At 31.3% G+C, this 12,489-nt stretch overlaps 1 protein-coding gene and 1 long non-coding RNA gene across 3 annotated transcripts in view; both read left to right on the forward strand.

The window, feature by feature from the left end:
* Positions 1-12,489, forward strand: part of LOC126743950 (uncharacterized) — a 282,046-nt gene that overhangs the window by 63,735 nt on the left and 205,822 nt on the right. The window lies entirely within an intron of this gene.
* LOC126744312 (uncharacterized) lies at positions 318-1,864 on the forward strand. 2 transcript variants are annotated; one of them, XR_007663110.1, is made up of 4 exons: positions 318-887; positions 946-1,163; positions 1,218-1,377; positions 1,430-1,864. It is a non-coding gene; the product is annotated as an uncharacterized LOC126744312 (long non-coding RNA). The 2 variants fall into 2 exon arrangements; XR_007663111.1 differs by having other exon boundaries at positions 954-1,163.

Below are 12,489 nucleotides of genomic sequence, written 5' to 3' on the forward strand. Positions count from 1 at the left end.
TTTATAATAATAATAATAATAATAATAATAATAATAATAACTTTTTGGCTATGTTAGAGCGGAATTGATTTTATTCTGGGTGCTGCTTATATATACCTCTAAATTTTTCATTATGTTAAACTCAATTGCATTATTAAACAATAATTAATTTTCTTCGTAGTTTTAAATTTTTTTGAAATTAATTTTAAAAGGGCTTGTTTTTTGAAATATCATTTAAAAAGATATTAAGTAAGAAACCGCCTTTATTTATTATTGGATGCAGTATTTGTTTAGGTTTTTTTTTTAGGTTAAAGCAGGAAAAAAATTAACATGCCACACTTTAAAATTTTATCGAAACGTCAAATTCAAAGAAAAATTAAATCAAAAGCAACTTTGTTATTGCAACAAGGTTTGCCCACGAATAGTGATAATGAGACTAATATCCCTTCTATTCCATTATTGCCAAAAAACTGCAGTGAAAATATAACTACACCTTTAAACACTGTAACCCCAAAGATTTGTTTAGAGCCTAATGCATCCTGTTCTAAATTTAATGAAAATAGTTTGAATGAGGAAAATAATTTAGAATTCTTGGAAACTGGATCAACTTTTGATTTTGATTCTGTCACTGACTCGTCTGAGGACAACGTAAATGATGATGGTAGTAAAAATGTAGTTTCCTCGTTAAGCCAATGGGCTTTTCAAAATAATATTACGAGTACTGCAACTACTCAACTTTTATGCATCTTAGCGCGTTGGACGAAACTGCCATTATGGTCGAAACTATCCAAAGCAATTTGAACAACAGTGACTCCGTTGGCCGTGCTCTGTAATAGGCCATGGATCTGGTATGAAACAAAATGCACGTGACATAACTACATTACAGACATTAAACCAGAATTCAGTTGGTACGTTTAAACAAGGATCAATTTTTGCCTTTATTAGTTATATTTTAATTTTTTTCAGATTTTTAGCACACAGTTTTAACAAGTCTGGCTTCAATTCAAACGACCAATGAACAAATACTTCTAACCATGCAGGAAATATTACGATTTAATAAAAAAATTGCTTTAGAAAAATTAATTGCCCCTGAAAATTTACCATCTTTTCCTCTTAAGTCCATGGATGAATTTTCAGGTTTTGAAAATTTAATAAAAGGGGACTCGACCGTCAAACAATATATGGTAAATATTCTCTTATTTTTTTATAAGAGTATATTATTTTCCTTTGTTTTCCAGGTACGTCGATTAGCTGCTTTGGGAGGATCCGGGGTTGAGGCCGTAACCAGACGTATTATGAAATTTCTACTTACTAGTGAGGTAGGGAACCAATTTAATTGGAAGGGCCGCCATAACAAAGTTAGTTTTGAAACCACTGCCAGTATGGCTATTGTTTACGGTAAAATTTTGAAGCAATTTATACTTTTTAATCTTATTTCATTAAATTTTAGAGGCCGCCAGGCTTAATTTTCCTATGGCCGAAAAAAACGATTTAAAGGTAGTATGGAGCGTAAAGGAGTGGCTAAAGCATTCAGCCACGCGCATAAAACATGGTGAAAGGATTTAAATATTTGCCTCATCTATAGGTTACGACGTTTCTGTAAATGTACATGTTATAAACCTTCTTTTTTCTTAAAAATTAGTTCAGTTGCGTTTAGTCTTAAACATTGATTGAGTTATTTTTTTTTATCAAGTTTACGTTTGTGTAAGAATACTTTATTCTAACAGTTTTTTGTTAAACATTATTTCAGTTGAACTTAATTTGAGTAATGTTAATATTTTTTTATTCTTAGATTAATGTTTACGTTTGTGTAGATATACATTAAAATATTTACCATTTCTTTTGGTATAAATTGGTTTAGTTGCGACTTATTTAAAGAATGTTAATATTTTTGATTTTTAAATAAAGTTTTTGTTAATAAAATTAAAACTAATGTTTTTAATTTCATCTTACCACTACCCCTCCAATCTGAAGATTTCAGAAGTTGATTTTTTAACACTAACACTATATTAATTTCTAAAATTCAAATCCAATAAAATACACTAGTTAACAGAATATAAAGTAAAAATTATATTATTTTTATTTTCATTTATGGGTAGGTGTCTAAAGTTTAAATCATTATATTCTTTTTGTATACCTACGCTTCAAAAGACCACCATTACCATTTCTGATAAGTTATATATTATACTAACTACTGTCATATGTTTTTTTTTAATCAAAAGTATTACCATCAGTATCTACGTGTCGTGTATATATTATGTATAATTAGTATATTAGTATGTATATTATTGTATTAGTATATATTATGTATATTAGTCCTTACAGAGGCGGCAACGTTGCGCGCAGCTGTTGCATTGTTCTACTGTTGTTTGAATTTTGAAAGTTTAACTTAAAATTAATTTATAATATTAGTGTCTACATGTCTCTGGTGTTTTAGTAGTGCATAACAAACAAGGGCAAGTGCTATGATTGCCTTTTTTTACGCACAAAACAAATGTAAACATTGTCAATTGCTGGCCTGTTGCTTTTGTAATAGTAATCTGGCTTCATCATGGAATGTGATGTCTGCAAGGACAAAAATAATGTTTTTAAATGTGATGGATGTCGGAAGGGAGTGTGCAAGGCCTGTGCAGGATTAACGGCTTCTGAAGTTAAAGTCTTACAACTTAGTGCTCGAGTTATGATTTTTCATTGTAAGAAATGCATCTCTCTAGAGACATGTCGTCTTTTACAAAATACCATTGAGGATAAGACCACTATCATTTCCACCAAAGATGAGATAATTGCCTTACTAAAAAGAAAAATTGAAGACTTAGAAAATACCCAGAAATCATCAAATTCTTTAACTATAACATACAGTAATGCCTTGTCAAATCCAGTGAAGCAGGTACAAAGTAAACATACTAACCATAATTTGCCGAGCTTGATAATTAAACCCAAACACAACCAGAGTATTGAAAAAATGGAGGCTGATTTAAAGCAAAATATAAATCCATCCAACCTAAAAATTGCTATTCGGGGTACCCGTACTACCTCAAGTGGTCACTTAATTGTCAAGTGTCAAAATAAACAAGATCTGGATGCTCTGAAGAAGGAAGCTGATAAGAAACTTGCCGGATATGACATTGATATACCAAAATTAAGAAAACCCAGAATAAAAATACCAGGCTATGATGGTAGAATTGCCAAGGAGGACTTGGAAGGGTGTATAAGGGAACAAAACAAATTTATTGACCCAAATGATGAGCTCAATATAACATTTTTGAAGAAAGTAAAGGACCGTTACACTGTTTTTGCAGAATGTTCTCCTTCCCTATTTCATAGGTTTATGGCTGTTGGGAAGGTTTTTATAGGCTGGGAGAGATATGCTATATTCGAAGATATTTCTGTTACACGCTGTTTTAACTGTCAAGAACATTTCCATAGAGGTGACAATTGCTCGAACCAACCAGTTTGTGAATCATGTTCTGGTTCTCATAGCTCTCGAGACTGCAATAATGCTGCGCACAAGCAATGTAAAAACTGTATCAACACTAACAATAGACACAAACTAAATTATAAGACTGACCATAAAGCTAATGATTTGGACTGTCCTTCCTATCAATATTTATTATCTGTTTTGAGAGCTAAAATCGATTATGGATCTATCAATGGCTGACACACGAGAAGAGATTGAACTTCTACAGAACCTGGACAATTTAGGTAATAACATTAGGGAGGAAACTATTTTAAATTGTGATTTATTGGGAAATAATATTGAACTAGATAATAAGATTATAAATGTATTACATCTTAATATTCGTAGCTTAAAAAAAAATTTTGATCAGTTAGTTAGTTTTCTTGAAAGCTATAGGCTTAACTTTTGTGATATTATTGTGCTTATAGAATGTTGGCATATAGAGAATGCTAATGGGTTTTGCTTGGATGGGTTTTGTATGTATTATAATAATGCAAGTTTTAATCAAAATGATGGCACAGTTGTTTTTGTTAGGTCCAATCTAGTACACGATGTAACACATATTGAGCTTGCCCTATCAAAAGTAACATTAACCAGTATCAAATTTAAAATAAACAATTACTCAATAAGACTCTCTTGTATATACAGACCACCTTCTACTAATACACATAATTTTCTTTCGGATCTCGAAACTTTCTTTACAGATTCATTTACCAGTCAGATTGACATTATGTTAGGGGATATAAATTTGAACCTTCTTGATAAAAACAATAATGAAATTATTACATACCAGGCTATTCTGAACCACTTCGGTTTTATTTCTACCATAAACTCAGCCACTAGGGTTACAACTGACTCATCTAGTTGTCTGGATCATATATTCTTGAGAAGAAAAAATGGTTCTAAGATTAATTGTTCTTCCTTTGTCATTCAATCTGCCATAACTGACCATTTTCCTACCATGTTGCATATTACTGATATAGTTGGGTTGCAAAAAAACAAGGAGGAGGTAAATTCTTATACAGTTAGAATAAATTATACTATATTAACAAATTTTATACATAATCAAAATTTTGAAGGCATTTTTAACAATGATGATCCAGAACTAGCATTGGAAATTTTATACAGTACTATTACACAAGCATTAAATCATTCAAAAATCCAAAAATTATGTCAAAATAAGTATAAAAAAATAAAACCATGGATCACAATTGGTATAATTAATAGTATCAAAAAGAGGGACAAAATGAAAAAAACACTACTAATTCATAACAATTTAGAAAACAAAACTGCCTTTAATAGTTACCGTAATACCTTGTGCACGTTAATCAAGAAATGTAAACAGGATTATTACAAAGCCAAAATCGAGTCTAGTGGTACTGACCTAAAAAAAATATATGAGATAATAAATGAAGTAACAGATTCAAACAGTAACCAAGATTTTAAGTTTAACGTAACTAACAATAATTCTAGTTTTAATAATAAGTTGGATATGGCAAATTTTTGCAACAAATATTTTGTTGATGTCGGTTACAATATGTATAATAAAATTAAAAATCCTCCAGATTCCCTGCAAATAAAACCATCCACACAGGCTTCAATGTTTCTAAGACCTACTAATAAGAATGAAATTATCAAACAAATTGCTTCTTTAAAAAATTCCTCTGCACCCGGAATTGATGGTATTACAACCGATATTATAAAACATATTCATATCTATATTTCTTCCCCTCTCGCACACATTATAAATTTAATTTTTCAAACTGCAAAGGTCCCAAAAAAATTTAAACAAGCCATAGTAAAACCTATTCACAAGGCAGGTGATAAATCAAATATAAATAATTATAGACCCATAAGTATAATGTAATAACATTTTTTCTAAAGTCTTTGAGAAATGCCTTAAGGACCGCCTGGTGGAATTTTTTAATCAAAACAATATAATTTCTAAGAACCAATTTGGTTTCCAGAGTGGCCTCAGCACAACCGATGCAGTTTGTGTGCTTTGTGAGCAAATAACAGACCATTTGGATGGTGGCAGAAAGTGTCTTACGGTCTTCCTAGACCTAGCCAAGGCATTTGACACGGTCCCTCATAACAGATTGCTCCAAGTCCTAGAATCCTATGGGATAAGGGGAACCGTGTTAGACGTTTTTGCTGATTATTTGATGGATCGAGAGCAATCCGTCAAAGTTGAAAATACTATAAGTGAACCCCTTCAAATTAAAATGGGCATCCCTCAGGGGACTGTTCTGGGTCCAATTTTATTTGTAGCATATGTAAATTCCTTAACCAATATGTCAATACAAAACGGTAGTACTATCTCTTATGCTGACGACACAGCAGTAACTTTCTATGGGGAAACATGGGATTTGGTGAAGGAACATGCTATAAACGGTATAAAGAAAATAAAACACTGGCTAGACTCATTTAAATTATCATTAAATATCACTAAAACTATTTATATAGCATTTTCCCTCACAGCTGCAAACCGTCCATCATTTAATAGTATTTACATAGATAGTCTTATGGATAAACTTCATGAAGTTCACTCTACAAAATATCTTGGAATCTATATTGACAAACACTTAAAGTGGGACCACCACATCCTTAGACTATCAAAAAATATTCGAAAAACAAAAAATAACAAAAAATTAAAAAAAACAAAAGATTTTCTACTGCATTACTTTATTCCAGAAATATTTTTGATGTACGCACATTATACTGTTGGTCGCTCTATATATATATTCACAAGTCGAATAAATTTAAGAACTTTGTTAATCATCAGTATCAGACTAGATTAAATGTAAATAGACACTTATCAATTCCAACTGTTGCCACTACTATGAAATTAAAATAAATTTTTTACCACGCACCCAAACTGTACAACTTATTACCACCATATATTAGACATACAAAAGTTGTCAAAAAATTTTGTAAAATATCTGGGGATTACATTTATGATCATTTACATGTATTTAAAAAACTACTTACTGCTAATTAATTTTCATATTTCATAGCTTTAGGTATTCATACATGATCGTGAAAGATTTTTGTTTTCTAATGTTTAATTATTTATTGGGTGTTAAATGGAAACTTTGCAATAGTTAGTGGATGGGACATATTTTGTTTAAATATTTATTTTTATAAAATTGTTTTTGATTTTTTGCACATACAGGTATTTGGTTACCTAGGTGCACCTTAAAATGTACTGAGATAGATTATAATTATTGGATTTTATTACACATACTTTGTAAAAGCTTATATGTAATATATCCGAGAGAGAGTAATAATAGTCATCATCAGACATTATTGGTTTTGGTAACCTGTCAAAAAACCTGCTTTCTACTAGTTACAACTATGTGCCTACCTGCTATTTACTTTTCGTCAGGTGGAAAGCAGTTTTTTTGACAGGTGACCAAAACTAATTATGTCTGGCAGCAATTATGCATACGTATTTCAAACAATAGCTAAAAACGTCTAACTAAGGTTTTTCAATTAAGTTGCTGAAACGTTTTTTTTTAGGAATAATTACAAAATAAAAATTACGTTAGAAAAACGTGTTCTTATTGATCATTTTACACGTTATTTATAATCCAATATAAACGTCTTTTTTACGTTTATTTAAACCAAAAGATAGTTACAATATATTATCAATGTACACTTATTCTCAACGTTTCACTTTACACGTTTCGTACAACGTTTATGTGCGCGACATTTTTGGGTTGATTGTACGTTATTATTAACGCTTTTAAATTTTGGTGTTTCGTCATTTTAAACGTTTTAAAAACGAATATGTGTTTATTGGAAAGCTGTTGTTTCGGCAACGGTACTCACCGCATTATATAATAAATTTAAAAATTTAATCATAGTAAATTTATTTTATATCACCTTAAAATAAAATATTTAAAAGACAATTTAGTTTTGTTTTTTTTTTATTTAAAATTTGCTCCCATACCTATCATGCCAATTTATAATTCTTGGTACTTAAGTAACAGTTTTGATGAATATAAGTTGTTAAAAGTTACTGCTCATTTCCTATATAAACCCCAAAAACCAAATTTTAATCGAATCGGCCCCATACAAAAAAAGTTTTGATAGTCACGTGACCTTAAAACTCGATATTTCAAAAGTTTGTTTAAAATTATACCCTGAGTCAACCCCAAATCCCAAATTTCATTCAAAGAGGGCAAATAACAAAAATGCAAAAAAAAAAATAATCCCACATTAAATTCCGATTAGATTTTTTTTTTGTCATTAGAACCTACTGTATTGCAATTTTTGCCTAGCAAAATGTGTATGGCCACTGTGTCGCATGAATTTTATAATAGAACACGGTAAATTCTTAAAACGTTGCCGAATTATCACTGCTAAAAGAACACGATTTAGAAAGATATGCATATATTCGGATTGTCCAGAGTCTCTTGAATATTTCCATAGAAATCCTAGAAAGTTTTGAGCTATTTTAAACATTTTATCAGTGAAATTAGGAAGCAAGTGCGAACCAATTTGATGCACTTTGATGCCATGTTGTCAAAACCGCCGTAAAAGACGCCATTAAAATTCGGCATATTGCACCATTTTCAGACGATGTTTTAGGGTAAAAAAAAGGGTTTTTTCCTTATTATTTGTACATGGAAAAATAGTAGAAAGCTTTAGGAATATATTAACATCAATTCTGGCCCGATTCCTATCGGTTTTAATATTTAAATATCGATTATAAAAAGGGTCTTTTTTTGGCGAAAATCTCTGTGGGTTATGGGTTGCCTTTAAGGCGCGTACAGACTTGCACACGCATGCGGTGAGAAGCTTCGCATATGCGTGCGTACTCAAAGCATTCACGCTTAGAGCATTCGTTGAAATTAAAAATCTCCGCATAAGTATGCGTGCTCAAGTCGCTCCATCCATTCGTGAAAAAATTTCCGAAGAGTTGATTATGGTTAGTGCCGCTTTTGTAGTTATTAGGAGTCTATTAATATTAAAAAAGAAAAAACAAAAGAAACATCGGCGATGGATGACGTATTTATTTAAAAGAAAAACTCTACAAATGAGGTCCGATTTACTATAAGATTTGGCTTTAGTACCTAATACTGGACAATTTAAAAACTTTACACGTATATCAGTTAAAAACTTTGAACACCTTTTAAGTAATATAAGCCCTAATATAATGAAAAAAGATACAGTTTTAAGAAAGGCCATATCTGCTAAAGAGCGGCTACTTATAACATTAAGATTTCTGGCAACAGAGGATTCCTATACAAGTCTCCAGTATCTTTTTAAAGTTTATAAGCAATCTATCTTACAAATAGCATCCGAGGTATGCTTAGCCTTAATCGAATACTTGCGAGAGTGTTTAAATGTAAAGTATTGAAACCAAACCAAATCTTTATTCTTACTGATTAGTTACACAAGTAACTATTACATAAATGGAAAACGAAAAAACTTATTGGAAAGTATCTGTTGGTTATTCTGGTGTATAATTTATTGGGTTGAATGTGGTAACAAAGTTCTGTAGAGATATGTTGCGTCCAGATGTATCCATATGAATTGAAGGCTAGGAAGAGAGGAACTAACATTCTACTAACAAGAGGGACTAATAGTATTTAAATCTAAATCTTACTATCAATACGTTTCAAATGTGGAAAGCAGTATCATAAATAATCCTAACAAATTTTTGAGTTTTATAAAGAATAAAAAAAATACAAGAGATATTCCTAAAGATATGTTTTACAAGGACACTCCTATAAAGGGCACCCTTGAAATAGTTAATTCCTTCGCTGACTACTTTAAACGATCTTTTTTAAATAATAATTTACACCCTAATTCTCATCATACCCCAAATAACTATCTTAATATAAATATTTCTTGTTTTTCAGAACGCGAAGTACTCAATGCTTTAAACAAATTAAAACCTAAATTTACAACAGAACCGGATCTTATTCCTGCATTTATTATTAAGGACTGCAGGCATATACTTGTAAAGCCTTTACTTGTTTTGTTTAACAACTGTCTTTTATCGGGGTCTATTCCCGCATTATGGAAAGTTTCCAAGGTTTGTCCTGTATTTAAAAAAGGTAATAAGTCCGATATATGTAATTATAGACCTATATCTATAATTTGCAATTTTTGTAAAGTTTTTGAATTTTTAATTCACGATAGAGTTTTTCCGTTAACCAAAAATATTATTATTCCCCAACAGCACGGATTTTTTAAAGAAAGGTCTACGAGCACAAACCTTTTGCTTATAACTCAGAATATTGCTGAGGCAGTTGATGATGGGGAACAGATGGATGTTATATACCTGGATTTTAGCAAGGCTTTCGATCAATTGAATCATAGTTTAATTGTTGATAAGCTTAGTAATTTTGGATTTTCAGCTGTCTCTCTTCAATTGTTTCGCTCATATCTATGTGGTAGAAGTCAGTACGTGGAGTTATACGGCGAAAGGTCAAGCTCCTATGATGTAGTTTCTGGTGTCCCGCAGGGATCTGTGCTTGGACCGCTACTGTTTAACTATTTTATTAACGATATTGGTGATAAATTGGATTGCGATTTTTTACTTTATGCAGACGATATCAAGTTATATAATAAAATAAGAAATCTCGCAGATTGTCATAGATTGCAGTATAATCTTGACTTGGTAAATGCTTGGTGTGTAGAAAATGGTCTAAAGTTGAATGTTTCTAAATGTAATGTTATGACATATACCAACAAATTAAAACCGTTATTATTTAACTACGCTTTAAATACGACTACATTAATACGCACAAATTCTTTTAAAGACTTGGGAGTGTACTTTGATACCAAACTGTCTTTCTCATACCATATTGACACAGTAGTCTCAGAAGCGTCAAAATCATATGGATTTATTTATAGAAGCACTAAGGATTTCAGAAATCCAGATGCCATAAAAACATTATATTTTGCATATGTACGATCGCGATTGGAATATGCTTCGGTGATATGGTCGCCGGCTTATAATGTACACATTAACAATCTAGAGCAAGTGCAAAGGCGCTTTTTAAAATACTTATGTTTTAAGTGTGATAATGTATACCCACCTCAGGGTTTTCCACATGATGATCTGCTCCAACGTTTTAATATTTGTTCCCTAGAAACTCGACGAACCTTTTCTGCTCTTATGACATTGCAAAAATTACTTAATTATCTAATCGATAGTCCGCCATTAGTGTCAAAATTATATTTTTTTGTGCCTCGTCTCAATAATAGACATCATACCACGTTTCATCTCCCTACTCCTAGAACAAATCTACTTAAATTTTCACCAATTTATACCATGTGTAGTATTTACAATAATGATGCTCATTTTGACATTTTCAATATTACAAAGGAAGCCTTATGTCGCTCACTTGAACACTAAGCCACAAGTAACCTGAGTTTGTATTAAGCTATTTTTTGTAAATAATATAGCCATTTCCGTTAATAAAAATTGAGGTTTATAGTCAGCACATTAGGTTTTGATCGTTTTTGTTACTTATTTTCTATGCCTCTTATTACTTTTTATGTAATTTTTTAGTTAGTTTTAGTTAGCTTAGAAGATTTTTGTAACAAGTTATATATACATTTTTCTTAGTTAGCATAAGTTATATTTATGTATTTGAAGGTCTTTCCTGCCTTGTAGATGGGTATTTATTTACCTGTAAGGCTTGTATTGTAAAATAAATAAATAAATAGATAAATAAATAGTCTTTGTTGCTGAAAAGAGTTTTGAAAAGAGTTAGAGAAGACATCTTGTCATGGTTTCCTATTTCTGCTTCAAAAAGTATATTGTTGATAGCGTGTTCGACCATTATTTCTGCTCTTATTATAGTTATCAATCATAATATCTTAGAATAGGTTCTCAATTTTGATGCGGTGTGCATCTATGGGCAAGATGTCAAACCGATCTTGTGTTTTCTCTTGTCTAGAGTGGCGGGCTTGTGTCTCCTTCATAATTTTATATGCTTCCGTTAGTTTGGGATTTTCGTTCAACTCACGTTTTTTTATAAAAATATATCTTTTTTCAAATTTCTCGCCATATTAGTAGACACTTGACAGCTATTAAAATGTTTTATAGGTTCTCAGATATGCACAACTGATTACCGTCAATCCGTTTTCTAATTTTGAGTCAAACTTTTTTTTGACCAACCTGTTTATTTTTATTTTAAAATTACGTAATATGGATACGACCTTAAAGTTCAGCTCTCGTTATTAATTTATCTTTGAAAATCATCTATTATTTTCATATTGATTAATATGTACTCTAAAAAAAAAAAAACATATCTTTTCCTGTACCAACAGACTTTTTGCATGTGCCCTGAAAGAACCAAATAAGCCGCTGATTTTCTTTTTCACCACTACCATCTCCATATTCAGTTTTTTTGAAATTGACTCCCATGTCATCATCTTTCTTCGGTTTTGAAAAATAAAACTTATTTTTGGATCCCATAATATAGGTTTTTTTTAGAGATCTATTAATTCTAAACACTGTTCGTTTGACCACTTCATTTTTGAGTGACTAGCCACTAGTCACAAATATGAATAAAATTGAACAATGGGCACTAATCTCGCAAATGGAGCAAAAACCTCTCTAAATTGAGCGCGCACGCACACGTATGTTCCTTTGATGCGCGTCAAAAAACCGACACCACTCTGGCTTACGAGATGCGTGCTCAAGTCATTGCGGGGCTACGCATGCGGCGAGACACTGCGAAACCATCGTCCACATCTGCGCATGTATGTCTATGCGCAGCTGCTCACCGCATGCGTGTGCAAATCTATACGCACCTTTATTAGATTCATCAGTATGCAGGGTACTTTTTAAAAAAAAATTACTTTTGGGGTACTTATAACAATAGTGAAAAAATGGGATTTTAGTATGTTATTCTAAAATAAATGGTTCAATGGTTTTACTTAAAAGTACGGTTGATATTGGAAAAAATTCTCCTTATTAAAGGCCACAAACCATCTATAAACCTTTTGGCTCTAGGTGGCGCTACTAAAAAGGTATTAAAAGTAGAGAAAAAAAAGTGCAAATTTTGCAGCATGAAAATTTT

The sequence above is a fragment of the Anthonomus grandis genome, chromosome 1 (assembly GCF_022605725.1).
Source record: "Anthonomus grandis grandis chromosome 1, icAntGran1.3, whole genome shotgun sequence".
Classification (NCBI taxonomy): domain Eukaryota; kingdom Metazoa; phylum Arthropoda; class Insecta; order Coleoptera; family Curculionidae; genus Anthonomus; species Anthonomus grandis.